The 18,143-nt window shown below is 40.6% G+C and overlaps 1 long non-coding RNA gene across 1 annotated transcript; it reads right to left on the minus strand.

Annotated features, from left to right (window-relative positions):
* Positions 1-2,869: 2,869 nt before the first annotated feature.
* On the minus strand, positions 2,870-5,437 carry LOC122879517. The gene is made up of 3 exons (XR_006378726.1): positions 4,952-5,437; positions 3,928-4,598; positions 2,870-3,834 (listed from the first exon to the last, which is right to left on the minus strand). It is a non-coding gene; the product is annotated as an uncharacterized LOC122879517 (long non-coding RNA).
* Between the last annotated feature and the right edge of the window lie 12,706 nt (positions 5,438-18,143).

The raw sequence follows: 18,143 nt of genomic DNA on the forward strand, positions 1-18,143 counted from the left end.
AGGTGATAAAAACATGATTGGACAAGCTTAGTGATATGTTGCTCGAAACATAAATTGCTATCAAACAGGACACCAAGATTTCTTGCAACAGGCTTGATATGTTGTGACAGGTTACCAGTAGATGGCAGTATTTGTTTAGTGATGTGTTGGGGCCCAGTAACAAGGACTTCAGTTTTATTTGAGTTGAGCTGAAGAAAATTTTTTGATATTCAGTTTTTTATGTCAGACAGGCAGTCCTGCAGAGAACTCAGCGTACTAAGGTCAGTGGGCTTGACAGGGAGGTACAATTGTGTGTCATCTGCATAACAATAAAAAAGGGAAGCATGTATAAGGAGAACAGTATTGGACCCAGAATTAAACCTTGAGGCACACCAAACTTGATATGGGAGAAGGATGACATGTAGTTATTATTGGTGACACAGAATTTCCTATTGGACAAATAAGATGAGAACCAGTCTAGTGCAGTGCCAGATACACCCACCCAGTGCCTCAGTCTATCTAAAAGAATGCCATGATCAATAGTGTCAAAGGCAGCACTTAAGTCCAGCAGCACAAGAATTGAGCACATGCCTGCGTCTGCATTCATTAAAAGGTCATTAGTGAGTTTGAGAAGGGCTGTCTCAGTGCGTGGTGCTGACGAAAGCCAGATTGGAACTTTTCAAAGTTATTCTTGTTTTCCACAGCAGCAAGAAGCTGCTTAGATACAAGTTTTTCGAGAATCTGCGAAATAAAAGGCAGTTCGGAGATTGGACGATAGTTTTCCAGGAGGGTGGAATCAAGCCCAGGTTTTTTTAGGACTGGCTGGACACAAGGAGTTTTTGGATACACCAAACCAGCTTAACTCAAGTACCATAATGTCAACTTTTCACAGGGCTTCAGGCTTTTGGTTTATTGGATGGCAACTGAGAGACAATACCAGCAGTTTGGACAACATGCAGGATCACACCCTCCAACGTGGGAGCCTGAGGTGCATGGATGGATTACTGAATGGTTTGCTGCTATAGGCCGAGACTGCCGGGAGACTTCCCATGATGCACCTCTTTCCTCTCTCTTTCTCTCCCTCTCCATCGGTATGCATTTTTATCCCATTACTGCATGTTACTAACTCAACATCTTCTCTCTCCCGTAGTTTTGTGCTTTCCCGTCTCTCTCCTCTCTCCTTCTGTCACTTTCAGCAGGTATTTCTGCCTCCGGAGCTGCTCTAGGTGGTATTTGCATTGTGTACCCCCCCCCTCAAAACCTAACACGGCAGCGGCGGATGGCCCCACCAATGAGTCTGGTTCTGTCCAAGGTTTCTGCCTCTTAAAGGAAGTTTTTCCTTGCCATTGTTGCCAAGTGCTTGCTCATGGTGGGATTTGTTGGGTCTCTGTAATTAATATTATAAAGAGTACGGACTAGACCTGCTCTATAGGAAAAGTGCTATGAGATAACTTCTGTTATGAATTGGCACTATATAAATAAAATTTAATTTAATTTAATTTAATTGAATGGGCATGCTGGGCACAGCCATAGGGGCAGTGGTCTGGGGGCCCCTGGGCCAGAGTCTGTATGAAGCGACAGTTAATATTTCTTGTTGGAAAGTCAATCAAATGACTACAAAGAGATGCAAAAAGACCACTTAGAGACGCAAACGACTACAAAGAGACACAAAACAAGTACAAAGAGATGCAAAATTATCACAAAGAGATGCACAGAGATGCAAAACAACCACAACGAGACCAAAATGACCACAAAGAGATGTAAAATGACCACAAAGAGATGCGCAAAGCGACTTCAAATGACATATATGAGTTGTATTTTTGTCTCTGAGAGTATGAGAGTTCTGGTTTACCAGGGTGTTACTGAAAGAGATACAAAACGACCACAAAGGGAAGCCAAACAACTACAAAGATACAAAATGACACAAAGAGATGCAAAATGACTACAAACGACATCTCTGGGTCATATTTGTGTCTCTGAGAGTTCTGATTCACCTGCAAAATGTTGCTGAAACAGACACAAAACAACTGCAAATGTTGCTGGATCTGGGTGTTTTTCTCCTATGAGGGGTGGGAGACCTTTTACATGTCTGTGCACAGGAGCCCATTGTCTCATAATCTGTCCATGCTGAGGTGTTCAGGTGTCTGAGATAAATGTAGGCCTTTGTTGCAGGAGGTCAAGGCTGGATGGCAGTGGCAGTGGATGATGAGGTCAGCTGCCTTCATCAGGCATCATTTCTGGTGTTGTTTTTGCCTTTGTGGTGGAAAGGGAATGTGACAGACCTTGAAAGCTCTCACAGAGAGGGGAGTGTAAGAAGATACTGCAGATTCATACAGCCAGTGAATTAGAACAGATAGATATTTTCTACTGTGTCTGATTCTGTGAGCACTGGGAGAGAATGTGACATGAAATTACCTATTTCACAGTCAGCTGCATGCATTGTGCAACAATCTGGTGGCTCTGAGGTAGTGGGCAAAGAGAGGGAGATGAGCAAAAACATTAAAACCACAAAAAAATATTTTCCTATGGTATGACATAGCCAGATTGTTTTCCCTCAGAAGCTGTGAGTAAGTGGGCAGGTGAGTGCATGCATATGTGTGAACGGTTGATGTCCTGCACATATCAAATTCTGCAGCCCCCAAATCCCCCCATCTCCTCAGCCAGACAGTATCTGTCAGCGGACAGAGCCCTGTTCTCTGCCAGGGCTGCAGTCATATACCTCATGGTGGGTTACCATGGTACTGAGATACACTGGAGAGCAACAGTGTTGTTGTTCCTACAGAGTCTGTGCCGTCTACTGTTTGCACATTCCACATAGAACTTCATCTCAGGCACAGGGAATTAACTAAGTCAATACCGAAGAGGGGAAAAAGAATCACATCTTGCTCTCACTAAGCTTTATTTGGTTTAAGTTTCAACCCAAGGTCGTTATGGTCCAACAATACCCCTTTTACAATTTTACCACCAATACGTAAATGCTGAAAATGTGCAGGGGGTGAAATGTTGCACAGGGGGGCAGATGTGGAGTGCAGGTATTTTTCCAATTTTCACCTTTGATTTAAAGTATCAGTAGTTATTACGGTAGTTCTCAAATATTTGCACATGCATTTTCCTGTGTGGCACAGGAAATTCATTCTCTTTATGGGTTTCAGGCAATCATTTGACAAAATGCAGGAAGAGGGCAACTTTTACAGAAACCCAAATGAGCACTATTTTTTTCACAATATATTATGGCACTGGCCGTAACACAGCACTATGAACTGCTGTCATAAAACCTTTGAGGTCCTGATTGCATCAAATGATACAGGTGGCAATTACTGATGGCTATAGACAGAATCTTGACTTTCACTTGCTCAGCTGTATTTACACAGGTTTTCAGTGTTGGTGCAGTCTATCACATCAACATGAATTAAAAGTCTGGATTGTTGCTGCCAATCCTAGACATTACCTTTAAATACTAGTAAATCGTTAAGCCTAATACGTTTTGGAGGAAATTGCTGTGTGGATTATGTTCACTGGCAACGTTTCTTTTAACAGTCCACAAAATGCTACATTGTTGGATCACACTGATCATACTGAGGTGGTTGGTGGGAGTACAAAGTGTACACCGGCGATCGGGGTCTGTGTCCTGTGTGTGGTTAGGTTGAGACTACAAAGCACTATGATTAATGCATGAAAAAGATTGTGGTTTGGTTAGAGAAAGACCATGGTTTTGGTTAAGTATACATTATGGTTAAATATGGTGAGAGCAGGCAGGCGGAGCGAGCTGAGGTGGAGCAGTGGAGGATCGGTGGTGAGATATTTCTGGAGAACCGGTGAGTAACTTGGAGGCAGGTGTAGGTTGGAGGAATTAACCTGAACACAGAGAATCACAGAGTTAGTCAGGGGGTTCAGAAAACATGCAGGAAAAGCTTTCAATGAGGTGAGTCAGAGGCCGAGGCATCGTACCACTTGCGTAAACGAACGATCTGGCGAAGACTGGTGAGAAGAGCCGGGTAGATTTACTGCCAGGTGATGATTGTGGATGGAGAGCAGGTGAGCAGCAGCAGATGAGTAGCAGGTGTGTCAGTCTCTGATTGGAAGTTCATCAGAGGCCGTGCCCCGCCAGCACACGCACACACACACACACACACACACACACAGAAGGGGACAAACAGACAGAGACAGCTGTACACTGACAGAGTCGGCTGATAATTATCTGTGGCTTCGTCACTACGGGCGTCCCCTTTCCCATTCTACATGGTCATTTGATCACCTATTTCCCTCACCTTAACCAAGTGCCCAAACATAAAAACTTTCTGTAGCTGCCACGAGTGGATGTTGTTGGAAAAACAAATGCAATACGTTAACAGTGAAGGTTTTGCAGATACTATAATTAAAAACGTTTCCTTATTATTAAAAATATAAACCAGGCAGCAACATGTTTCTTTCGAAATGTTTTTGCTGTTGCAAATCGGTAGTATATAAATGTACTGTACTTTTTAGGAGACAGGGTTGTTGCTGGGAGTGATTGGTCTACTTCAGGTCTGTTGACTCTGTTGACTTACTTACACAGCCCTAAAAATGTGTCATCTCCAAAAAATGTTCTTCCGTTTGCTGTGTTGCATACCTCCGGAATCCTGTTAAGAAAGAGAAAAAAGGCACATAACTCAAAGAGCATGCCGTTGTGCCAAAACAAAATATCAATCATTAATTAGTCTGTCCTGGGGCAGACTTAGATATGGCTCTGACTGTGAATTCTTCAATGCAAAGACATTCCTTTGTTCTTGATGTATTAGGCCTCTGTGCCAAAAAAGGTTTGGACCATGAAGGAAAATAGTTCAAGGCTGACTGAAGTTAAAATATTTGATATTTCGGCACACACTAAATAGAATACACTCAGAGTCAACAGTTTAGCTTTATCTGTGCTAAGTTAAACATTGTCACATACACACATGCATGCCTGGACATATTCTCCGACTCACACACTCACGTTATTTCCTGTGTATTTGTCCACTTAAGTTGCTCAGTGTTTGCAACACGTCAACAAGTCCTTATACGCCACTTGTAGTGCTGTAAACAGCTTAAATGGCGCAATGTGGCATGTGACATTTCCTGAGGTTTCACCACAGTGACATGTAGACCAGCAGCAGCTCCAACCTGGGACCTCAGCCTGAGACAGAAAAGAACGGCGGCATCTGCAGGATATATCACATCGCACTGCAGCCGTGAGAGTGTAGTAAATCAGAAACAAATAGAACACAATGCACAACAGCTCTTTTCCAATATAATAGGCTATATAATATTAACAGTTATGGACATTAATCATTGCATTCATTTGCACAGTTTCTTTCATGTTGCACATAGATTATATTAATGTGAACTCCATATTAGGGCTTAAATGATGCTCGATTTTTGAGGCCGATATTGCATTGATATTCGTGAGTTTAAAAATCTGCTAACAAGCCGATTGAGTTTTCTTTACATAAACTCGTAACATAAACATTTTACATTTGGTTATTAAAGAATTGTGACCAAGATGATGCAAGACATTTTACAGTTGAAAAAAACCCTCTGATGGTTATGTTTCCCATGGTCGCCATCTTAGTTTAGTGTGTTAGCATGCAGTTTTTAACTTACCTCAACCATATCTTGGTATTTCTGTATTGCAATTTCTTGTTACTAATCGGCTATTCTTTGTGCCAGTACCAATATATCTGTGATAAGCTAATATCGGCTTTGTTTCCAGCAACAGCAGGCAGCTGTTTTCAGCAAAATGCTCTGATAAATGCTACCTGCTCAACATCAGACGGCAGAGAGACACAGTTAGCGGCTAGCTGGTGAACATAGTGGAGCATTTAGCAGCTTGAGAGATATTTTTATAAGATTTAGTGGAGACCAAAACAGAGCTGCAAGAAGAGTGAATATTGGACTTTGCCAGGTGAAAAGACATTTGACTCCAAATCAATGCTAATATTGTTCTGTGTCTGCTGGCTGTGTTAATAGACGCTATCTTGCTAACATGTTAGCCATAAAAACTGTATACAGTGATAATATGTCAGTGTTACATGTACAGCTTGTTCCGCTACCCCAAGTGGCCAAAAAAAAATCAATTAATGATGCTTCAAGGAGTCAAAATGGTTTCAGGACATTCCATATTTCCTCCTAAATATCTAAATATTTGGAGCAATCTGGTCCAAAATCTAAACACATCATCTGCTTAACATGATGTATGTGAGGTCTAAATATAAAGCCTCCATTTTGTATTATTACTTTGTTTACAAGAGTCCATGCACAGACATGCACATAAACATGGTGATTTAATGTACAGCATGATGTCAATTTTAATGTCTGTCACTGGTGGAGGAAAACACAACTCATATGTGAAAGTGTATTTCGTGGTTTGTAAACTAACCAGAGACTTTGACTTTGAGAGTCTTCGCAGTTTTGCTGTAACATATTGACTCGTATCACTCAACATTTTTCTATAGTTGTCAGCAGTTTTCCTCCATTGAAGTACATTAACTGCATCAGCTTTTGGACACCATCTAGAACAATGTGTTTCTATGCACAGTAATATACAAACAGTGTTGTTAATGACGCTCACACACTGTGTTTTTTACGGCACCCGGAATGCATCACAGAATCTGATGGGTCACAGATTTTTTTAAACGACACATCGAACTGAAGCATCCGACCAGTCTTGGGAAATATCTGCGAGTGAATGATGATCACAAGAAATCATGAAAATAATTTTTTTTTTGGGTACTGTCAGCTGAGTTAAAAATTCCAAATTGTGAACTATGAACATGAAATATTTCATTTTAATCTGTGTGAACTGAACTTTGAGCTAGCTCTTGTGAAGTGTGAACTTACACAACACTGTATACAATCAAGTGTGTCACAATTACATCAATACACACTATGAACACTCAGCCAGAGACTGAAACCCAATCCCCTATAATAAAGAGTATTGGCCTTGACAGGAATTAGCTTCTCCAGCACTCAGTCAGTACATGATGGATGATGAAACACTCCATAGTTAACTGCTTCCTTATCACTTGTTAAGACTAGTGTTATTTTCTACAAGATGAATGATTAGGGAGCATCAAAACCCAGCAGACCTACCATTGCTCTGTCCTTCCTTCAGACCACTGCTGACACCCATTACATGTCTGTCTGTCCTGGGAGAGGGATCCCTCCTCTGCTGCTCTTCCTGAGGTTTCTTCCATTTTTCCCCCTGTTAAAAGGATTTTTTTCCTTATCCAGTTTTTCCTTATCCGAATCAAAGGTCTAAGGACTTGACTTGACTTGACGTGAGGCTAATTTGCTTTTCTTCCTAACTACGATCAACTCAGTCCATTTGATGAGAGAAACAGTTTTTTTGTTTGTTTCCTCTAACAAACAAAACCAGTGTGAATTTGAGAACATAAGCTCTCTGCTGGTTATCTTTATTTTGTCTTTGTTGCCTCAGATGTATTTGCTTTGACTTTGCTCACCACTAATTGTATGTCATGTTAGACATGCAATGCCTACTGGTAAAAGAGAAAGAGAGAGTGTTGCAAGAAGTTTTCTGATGACTCTGCTGTGGTGGGATGTATCAGCGGTGGTGATGAGACTGAGTACAGGGCTGTGGTGGGGAACGTTGTCTCATGGTGTGAGCAGAACCATCTGCAGCTCAATGCGACAAAGTCGAAGGAGCTGGTTGTAGATCTATGGAGGGCCAAGACACCAGCGACCCCGGTTTCCATCCAGGGGGTCAGTGTGGACATTGTGGAGGACTACAAGTACCTTGGACTACATATGGACAATAAACTGGACTGGGCTAAGAACACTCATGCCCTCTATATGAAGGGCCAGAGCCGCCTCTATTTCCTGAGGAGGCTGAGGTCCTTCAACATCTGCCGGACAATGCTGAAGATGTTTTATGAGTCTGTGGTGGCCAGTGCTGTCCTGTATGCTGTTGCATGCTGGGGCAGCAGGCTGAGGGCAGCGGACGCTAACAGACTCAACAAACTGATCCATAAGGCCAGTGACATTGTGGGGGTGGAGCTGGACTCTCTGTCGGTGGTGTCAGAGAGGAGGATGCTGGCCAAACTACATGCCATCTTGGACAGTGTCTCCCACCCGCTCCATGATGTGCTGGTCAAACAAAGGACCTTCAGCAGAAGACTCATCCCCCCACAATGCACCACAGAGTGCCACAGGAAGTCATTCCTGCCTGTGGCCATTTAACTCCTCCCTCTAAGTGTTAGTCTATATGACCCTAAGTCACTAAACTGGACATTGATCATTAACGTCACTGCAATACTTGACATAATTGTGCAATATTCCGTGTTAATACTGCTGTGCAATATACTCTTTTCAGTTTAAAATTCCCTATTTATTGATATTTATTCATACTTCTTTTACTGCTGTACAATATCCACCGCCTCATAATCATCTTAATAAGCTACACTTAACTTGACAGTTTATGCACTATTACTTACTACTTGTATTATTACATTGTATTATTATACCGTACATACTTATCATCAACTGGTAAATCCACTTTGTACTTTACACTTGTTTTAATTTTATACTTATATCCACTGTGTACTTAATTTATCTGACCTGTATTATGTTCTGATTTGCTTAGAACTTCTATTCCTGACGTGATAGTGAGCTGCTGCAACAAAAGAGTTTCTCCTCGGGGATCAATAAAGTATTTCTGATTCTGATTCTGATTTGCCTGACAAGCTAATGGTTAGAAATGGCTGAAGAGCTTCTCAACATTCCCCATGATTCAGGTCTTTATAGTGGGAACACTGTGACGTTGTATGACCTGTGATCGTGCCTGTAAATAATTCTGTTCTCATTCTCATTCTGTTCTGTTCTCAACTGTTGGACATGCTTTTATCTCCTCACTCCTCGATTACTGTAACAGTCTCTTCACTTGTCTTAATCAAAAATCTCTGACACGACTGCAGACTGTACAGAACTCAGCTGCTCGGCTGTAAACCAGGACCGAGAGGTTTGACCACATCACACCTGGTTCAGCCTCTTTACACTGGCTCCCTGTTTGTTTTAGGATTGATTTTAAGATCTTATTGATTACTTTTAAGGCTCTTCATGGCCTGGCTCCAGATTATATTTTAGACCTTGTAATCCCTTATGAACCTTCACGTAGTTTGAGATCTTCAGGCAGGGGTCTCCTGTCTGTTCCTGAGTCCAGGAGGAAAACTAAGGGGGACAGAGCTTTTGCCACCAGGGCCCCGAGGCTCTGGAATAACTTGCCCGAAGAAATGAGGTTGTCTGAGTCAGTGTCTTCGTTTAAGTCTCTTCTCAAAACACATTTTTATCTGAAAGCAGATCCTGATTTTACCTGAGCTGTCTGTTTATTTTATTGCTTTTGTGTATTTTATTTCTTTATATTTCATCATTCACTGTGGTATTTTATTTCTCTTGTTGTGAAGCACTTTGTACTTTGTTTTGATAAGTGCTCTATAAATAAAGTTTTATTATTATTGTTATTATTTATGACTGTTTGAACTGTGAAGTTGAGCTTGGAGAGAACTTTGAGTAGTGTTCATCTGGCCAATGTTGAGAAAAGGCAAAGATGAGCTTGATATTGACTAAAAGGTAAAACATTTGGTTTATTATTATGAGATGCAATAGTATCATGTGCTGGTTGCTTACTAGCAATTATAAGCATGGATTTATTAAGCGATTTGGATACAGTGTTCCAAGATGGCAGCTCATTAATCCCAATGAAAGCTGCTCATCTGGTGTTTATGCTGAAAAAATTCCTTAGGCCAAGCGTTTTGAAATACACTCCCGTTTAATCAAATGTAATAATCCACACTCAAAACATTTTTAAAAGTATAAAAGTATTTTTTTCCCCCTGTGACATGCTTAATAAAGCAGAATATTTGAAATGTCCATGCGGGTGCGAGAAAATAATTTGTTTGTGTGGGTGGATGACATCAGAGCTGTTTGTGATATTTGAATTTATATCAAACCTAATGGCTTAACATGTGATAATACACAGGGTAATGTTTGTGATGCTTAGTACTTTTTTTTATTCAACCATTTCTTTTGTAATACTTGCACATTGGGAAAAGTGCATCTCTGGCTTTTCCCAGATTAGACGCTGTATTTTATTATAAGGAAGTCTTTCTGTGTGTCCAAAGCAAGCATACCTTTGTTTTTTATGAAGAAATATTACATTGGGCCAATTTGGGACAGGTTCTGCTGTCAAATTTGCTGGGCTCAGTTGTCAGGTGTTGAAGATGTGAGTACAAGCTAAGTTTGGATTCCAGGTTCATCTCAGGCTCTGAGCTGGGCCCCTTCTTCTGTTTCCTTACCAAATAATTACTCTATCATCACATTGTACAACGTCTCTTATGTCCTAGAACAGAAAATGTTGATAATTTTCTCTTTTCTGTGATAAGTAGATAAGTAAATAAAAATAATAATACAAAGTACTAAAGATATCTCAACAACTTTTGAAAGGATTGCCATGAAATTTTGGTACAGACATTCATGCCCCTCAAGATGAATCGTACTAATTTTGGTGATCCCGTGACTTTTCATCAAACACCACGATCAGGTCAAATGTTTTATTTGTCCAATACTTTGGTTTCTGACCAAATACCTGCATAACTAGTGACATTCCCATCAACCACAGCTGTACTTTGTGTTTAGTGCTAATTAGCAAATGTTAGCACGCCAACATGCTAAACTAAGACAGCGACAATGGTAAACATTAGACCTGCTGAACATGTTAGCATTGTTATTGGGAGCATATTAGCATGGTGATGTTAGTGTTTTAGCTACAGCCTCACAGAGCCGCTAGCATGGCTGTAGAGTTTGTAAATTTCTTCTCTATTATGACAAGTAATGTAGTGATTTTGGCCGAACCCTGATGATCACTACTTGTGGCTATATTTCATGTTTTGTCTGCAACTGTTGTAAACTGAAGAAACCTTTTATTCCAAAGAGGCTGAGCCAGATAAACAAGGTTATATAAACATGAAAAATGAAACCTTTTGAAACAAAGCTTCCAAATAAGGAAAAGCTCAGCAGGGTTTGAACTGCTGCTCTCTGCTTGTAATATGGCCTTGTATAGGTGTTTCAGATATTCATTAAATGTGTGATTTAAGTGGACATTTCGGTCTGTATGTGTGCTGGTTCAGAAGCACACAAAACGTTTTTTTTACACTTTTACCAAAAGGAACATGTTCTTGGACTTGATCGCAGTAATAGTGTCCTGATATGGTAACTAAAACGAAGTGACATGTTTAAATATAATAACAGAGAAGCCAGATTCATAGTATCAGTTATAAACGAGCAGAAAATAACAGCATCACAGAGGCCCAATGTTTTCCAGCACTCTCCAAGTCATTCAGTGTGTCAATAACCCCTCCAACTTTGGGCCACATGCCATTTTAAACCAGAAGAAACACATTCAAAGATCTTCTTGATGGATATGAAATCATAATCTGATTTACACATGCCACATCATACAGTATGTGGTTGACTTTCAAAGCCTCAGTTATGCAATAGCTGTTCCACTGACTCATTGTGCTGGCAGGAGATTATATTAGAAACTTTTTGGAATGGTAATTGTCCCACTAGCTCATAGAATACGTGAGTAAATACCCCAGTTTACTCTATGGCATATATTTATCCTGTAATATATGTTTATGGGTTGTTATTTGCTCCAATTAATCCTTTTGGATACACCCATAAACCTGAATTGATGAGTTGTCAAATCTATCCAGCCTAAATTAGCAACAGCCGTGTTATTTACAGTGATCTGATATTACATATAAACCTGTGGCGACATTGTAGAGGTACATGTATATGTAATGTGCATAGGTGGGTTTGATTTTTAATGTTTACATGTGTGAATGTGTAGACACGTGTATGTACATGTATGTACGTACATGCACTTTACTGTATAGTGTTGCATGCCATTACACAAGCATACTACCTCATTTCTCCTACTAAAGAATGTCGAGTGCCTGGCTTGGCAACGTTGTGGCATCATCTAATACAGCTGTGGAAGTCTGTGCCAATGGCTCTGCTACCCATCAGTCATGGAGTCCTAGCAGGCCAACAGCTGATCATGCACCACACAGCCCCACAGAGCCCATTCTCAACTACACAGACACACACCTTAAAAAAACTGACAAAACAGTGATGTCATTGTACTTGACGGGACATAACAGCATAATTGGCCTGGCTGTCCTCTGTGGTTTGTGGAAAATAATTAGTTATATAGAACCAGCAAATCCACAACCCCCAGCCCACAAGTCTCCCACATGTTCTTTTGTTGGAACAGAACTACATGTATGTGTTTATCTGAAGTGTAACTCAGTCAGGCAGAGAAAAGAAAAAAGGAATCAAGCGTGTGAGACAGAGAGTGAGGGAGATGCAATTCAGAAAAACATGCACTACGAAAGTGAACAAAACAGCATAACCTGTCTGTTAAATGTGTGAAGACACTCTGCTTCTGAAACGCTGCTGGTGCACAGTGGAAGCCAATCCATATCTAGTGTGTCACAGGTTTTGGTCTTCTCAAAACCATGGCAATCATTTGTCAATGTGTAGCCAGTGAAACTGACACAGAATTGATGTTACTCATGGCCTAATTAAAAATAAATATATATATATAGATAGATATGATTTAAAAAAAAATGTAAATTGTAGAATTTTTATGGAAGATTTTCCATGCTTTGAGATTGACGGTTCATTCTTGACCTCGGAAACAGCAGTTGACAAAACAATCTCACCACAAGGACCATTAGTAGCTGTTCTTGATTGTATCACACAGTTTTCCTCAGCAGATAGTTAGCCCAGTTGTCATGTCTCGTATGTTCTATCATAGAGTCAGTGTCCTGTCCCCAGCAAAAGTGCTTACAAAGCCCAACAAACTATCAAACTAAGTTGGAATTGCTGGTCATGTGAAACCCACTGGCAAAAAAACGGCTCTAAAATGACAAGTCCATTTTTCTAAGCTTCATGAACACTCTGTAGTGATTCTTTGTATCATGAGTCTGCAGGAAGTCAGCCGGCTCAGACAGAGAAGGACTGTAATACACATGCTTTAGGGGCCCAAAACTGGTGGAGGCTTCGAGGCCTGAGGAAGCCTGAAAAACCTTTTCGGCGCATGTTCCTTTCATCTAAACTTTCATCTAAATAGGGCACCACTTTGAAACACAGAATCCAGTTTTTTAATACAATAGTAATGATAATACCAAAACAAACTAACAGCTGCACCAGTCACCAAGCAAGAGCCCCATCAATGGAAAACTGTTTGTCCCTCACTGCTGGTCATCTCTTTCCATATTACCATCTATGGCCCATGGGTGCCTCTAAACACCATTTTCAATCCCCAGTCATGGGTGTTCATAACCTTGAATTCTTTTAATGGATGGTAAATATACTGCATTTATTTAGAGCGTTTATACCAAAGCCCTTACACTCTGCATCTCATTCACTCATCCACACACACACACACACTCACACATACTGGCCATTAAGAGCAGTTGTGTTTCAGCGACTGGCTCAATGACACATGGACAGGAGACAGTGATTGAAACACCAACCTTGCGAATAAGCCACCGAGCCACAGCCGCCCCCTTTAGTGCAATTCATTTTGTTGCCCAAGTTAAATAGACCTTTTCTCTGCAGTGTGTCACAGTAACTGCAACAGACATTTTTATAGCATGTAAGGTATGAAAAAAATCAACAATGAAATCCCTTTGTAAGCACAAAATATTTGTACTTATGCAATGACAGCAAATCTGAACTTAATTGTCATGACTTGTATGAAGGTAGGTTTCTACCATAATATCTTCCACATGACACTAACTACAACAAATTTACTACACTGAAATAATTAATTCCAAATGATATAAAACTCTGAAAGCAGCTGTATAATCCAAATGGGAATTGTTCTTCGAACACTGTGTACAGTACAGGATGTGATGTCCATTCATGTACTTTCAGTCATATGTTTTGTGTAGATGGAAATCCAATGGATTTAGGCCGATTTAGTCACGTCATTTGTTTTACTTCATTAGTTCTCTAACATGTTGTTTGGTTTGGTAGTGTCTCTTGCTCGAAGAGCGGGCAGTAAAAGAATAGATGTGCACACTGACAACATGTATGCTGTGTGAACTCCAAATAAACAAAGTCTGTTCACCACATGAGAATCTTTACAGGGGTGGTGACACAATGGCAATCACACACACACACACACACACACACACACACACACACACAGTCGTTAGTATAGTTGGTAGTACTGTTTCACAGCATTCCGGTGCTGATGAAGACATCTCAGAGCACTTTTGTGACACTCGAGGGGAAAGGGCATTGGGACATCACCTGGAATTTGCAAAATATTTTCAGATCCAGGACAGTGAAGATTTGTGGTGACCAGCTCATCTTTTGGCTCTGAGGGTGGTGTCAGCATGCCCTGTCGGCCAGCTCCACTGGCGTCAGTGTTTTCCACAGTTTTGCTCTTCAGTGCACTGACCTCATATCAATTTCATCACCACAAAATACGTAATACTCGAAGGTGCAGAAAGATTATACCTGCGGTACCCACAGCACATCTCCTGCAAGTCCCTCCAGGACATCATTCCTCACCCTCACCTATCATTTAGGGAGAGGATAGTTGCAGGTTTTCAAAGTGACAAAGTGAAGTATTGTGTTGTGGTTTTGACAGCACCTTCCAACTCAGATTACAAATAGACTTGCTTTTGCCAAAGCCCTCACATATAGGGCGTTTATTGCAGCCAAATACCTCCAATTTATCTTTTCATCATTGACAAAGAATCCTATGTCTTCTGTATGTGTGCGTAACAGACTCATTACTTCCCTTCTCACTTAAAGTTAGGAATTGCATTTTTTAAAATACTTTTTAGGAATGGTGTAAACAGATAGATACTGTATGTCCACACAGTTTTCACACTTAACCTTTGTATTGTATTATGATTTCAGGGCTATCAGATGATACCTGCTTTCTTTTATTTTTTGCTTATGTTACCCTTACTTTTTTTTATACAGAAAAAACTACAATGTCAGGGTTGTGTTATCAAATAACAACTGTTTGCTGACAAACTAGATGCGGATTATATCACTGGAACATTTCTCCATGTTCGAATGTGCAAAGCTAACTACGACCACCCTGTACTGCTATTCTGTTGTTGTCACTAGGAAGCTGGTCCACACCATATATCTATTAAACAATCAATGAGGTATCTATTCATTACAATAAAAGCTGCTTAACCAGTGCATGCAACAGAAAAGTTTTTCCTGTAACATACTCAGTGTATGTGAATTAAGCATTAATAATTACATTAAAGTCAGAGGTAAAAGCAAATATTCATCAAAGTTATATCAGTGTACAAATACAGAAACACAGCATGTTGCTTTGCAAAAATTACATGTCTTTGCAAGAACCGACTATAGCAAATACAACATTTTTTCTGATGTACAGTGCACAATGTACCGAATGGTGACTTATTTCACAAGGTGAATCTTTGTTCCTTGATCCAAACATTTCTTTTTTCCATGGGCACGGTATTCCACGGTATAGCCTGCTCAAGCTGGGCAGAGGTGAACAGTGATCACTGCGTCTCACAGCCGGGGATAACCTCGCCGACCCGTGCTATTGTTCTCCTGCTTGGCAGCAGGGCTGTCTGAGACCAACCCATGATGGTCTCCTCCCTCAACCAAAGTCATGTTTTGCGCTGAATTGACTGAAAACTGATTGGCTCAATACACGTGGGTATGCTGCCGACTAGAAATAAAGTTCTATTTTCAAATGTCTTGCTATGTTCAGCTTATTCCTGAGGGGACTGCCCATTGTTCTGACGGCCCATTATTTCGAAACTCCATTAGTCTGAAAAATGTCCTATTGGACCGAAAGCCTATTTGTCCGACAGCCCATTATCCCGAAAACACCCATTCAATGGGTGTTTTCTGCCAGAAAGTCTTTCTGCCAGTTAACACATGGTTAACCTTGTGAAGCAGTTGCAGTGTGGTTAGGTTTAGGCACCAAAACTACTTGGTTAAGTTTAGGAAAAGATCATGATTTGGGTTAAAATAATAAGTCAGCGTTGACACACGGAACACAAACAGCGGTCTCCTGGGTGAAAGTCCTGTGTCTGCGGGGGTTTTGCCCTTAATAGGCTATCTTTCTGGCCTTACACCAAACGACATTTCAAACGATTTTACTGTCGCAGACTAATTTCCAATGTCGGAATAAAATCATGAGAGTTTTACGTGCGCACCCCCATGGCAAACCCCCTGCCAATTCAGCTCCATGGACAGGGCTGGCAGTCACTGAACTAACAACTGCAGGGAGAGTACCTATTTTCGGAGCAATGGGTGTTTGTTTTCGGGATAACGGGCTGACGGACAAATGGGCTTTCGGTCCAATGGGAATAATGGGCCATCGGAACAATGGCCTGAATCTCTGTGCTTTGGAGTTTTGTTACAATCTTCTTATGCATTGTTGTCCTATAGAAGTATCATAGCTATATTTTAACTTATAGTTAAGTTACTGCTAATGTAAGCCACACATTTCCTGCTGTTGCTTTACAAAACGTTTAAAAACGTTCAGATGACAAACCACTGGGAAGCTTTTACTTTGAAGCAGCTATAGGAAATGCAATATATTTGTCACTAAAATTAGTGGAGCTTTGTTAGTGGTGCTATTGTTCAATAAAAATTGGTTTACATAACAAGATATGGACATATGTGATTCTGTTTTGCCAGTGGACCAGTTTTAAATATTGCAACAAAGGAACGTTACCCAAAGAAACAGCCACAGCGAGCTGTTAGATGAAGAGCTGCAGGCAACAGGCTGTTACTGCAGTTGCAGCTGCTTACATCTCAACATGACCAGCATAAGAAATGCTTCAAGCAGTATCAACAGATTTTTTGGCTACTTGTGGGCAGCAGAAAAAGCTATAAACACAACACTGACATTAGAAAGTTGATATAGTGAACGTGTTAGCAAACAGTTGCCAATTTTCCCATCCAGCAGACACAAATCAACATAACCATTCATTTGGACTCATGTTTCTGGCCACCCGACAAATGTAAGTCCAGTGTCGACTCTTCTATTAGCTCTGTTTTTGGTCTCCACCAACGCTTGAGGTAAATATCTGGCTCTTTAGCTGCCAAATGCTCTACTATGTTCACCAGCTAGTCACTAATTGTGTCTGTCTGCCTTTGGTGCTGAGCAGACTACCTGCTCAGTGTGTTTATAAGAACTTTTTAGCGGAGAACAATGACTTGCTGCGGCTTGAAACAAGGTTGATGAGAGTGGTGAGAGTGAACAAAAACTTTTAAGTTGCGGGCCCTAAAACTAAAACAATGAGATGAAAAATGGTAAATGGACTGTACTTATATATTGCCTTTCTAGTCTTTTCCGACTACTCAAAGCGCTTCTCTGACTACTCAAAAATGTTAAAAGAAATTCAATAGAGTGGAGGGGAACCTCCTTCACATTACACATTTGACCCATTGTTTACCTGTAAAAAATAATGATTTGTGCAGCTTTAAACATGGCAAACAAATCAGTAAGCAGATATTATTTCAATGCATTTGGCAGTACTTCAAAATGCTGCCCCTGTGTGATTTACAATCTGTCATGGTTTGAAGGTTTATGTATAGTATTTCCTGTTTTATTTTGAAATGCTCTTTTCCCCTCATGTGTCTGGTAGTTTTACTTCCTGTCTTTGTTTGCTTTTCCCGTCAGTTTCGATTGTTCCATTAGATTTATTCTTTGTTTCCCTTGGACCTTGCATGGATTTTGGACTTTGTACTTTGCCAGCTCTCTGTCGGATTTGGTTGCCTTGTTGGACTGATTCCCTGGTTTTGACCACTGCCTGCCTGTAACCCATGTAAGCTTTTTCTTACCATTAAAATTATTGAACTGCACCTGCTCTGCCTCAGTGTCTGCATTTGGGTCCAATTCCCTCATGTTACCTGTTTCTCTTGCTACTCTGCTGAGAATAATTGCACATTTTAAGGTACTTGCCGACATAATAATGGCTGCGTTCTCTGAAAGATTTAGGTTTTTCACAGACAAAAGTGTAACACAAAACGCTTGTGTTCTGAAGATTTGCCTGAGGCTCTTTCATTGACATACTGGGCCTCTACATGTCTGAGTGGCT

This window comes from Siniperca chuatsi, linkage group LG7 (assembly GCF_020085105.1).
Source record: "Siniperca chuatsi isolate FFG_IHB_CAS linkage group LG7, ASM2008510v1, whole genome shotgun sequence".
NCBI lineage: Eukaryota > Metazoa > Chordata > Actinopteri > Centrarchiformes > Sinipercidae > Siniperca > Siniperca chuatsi.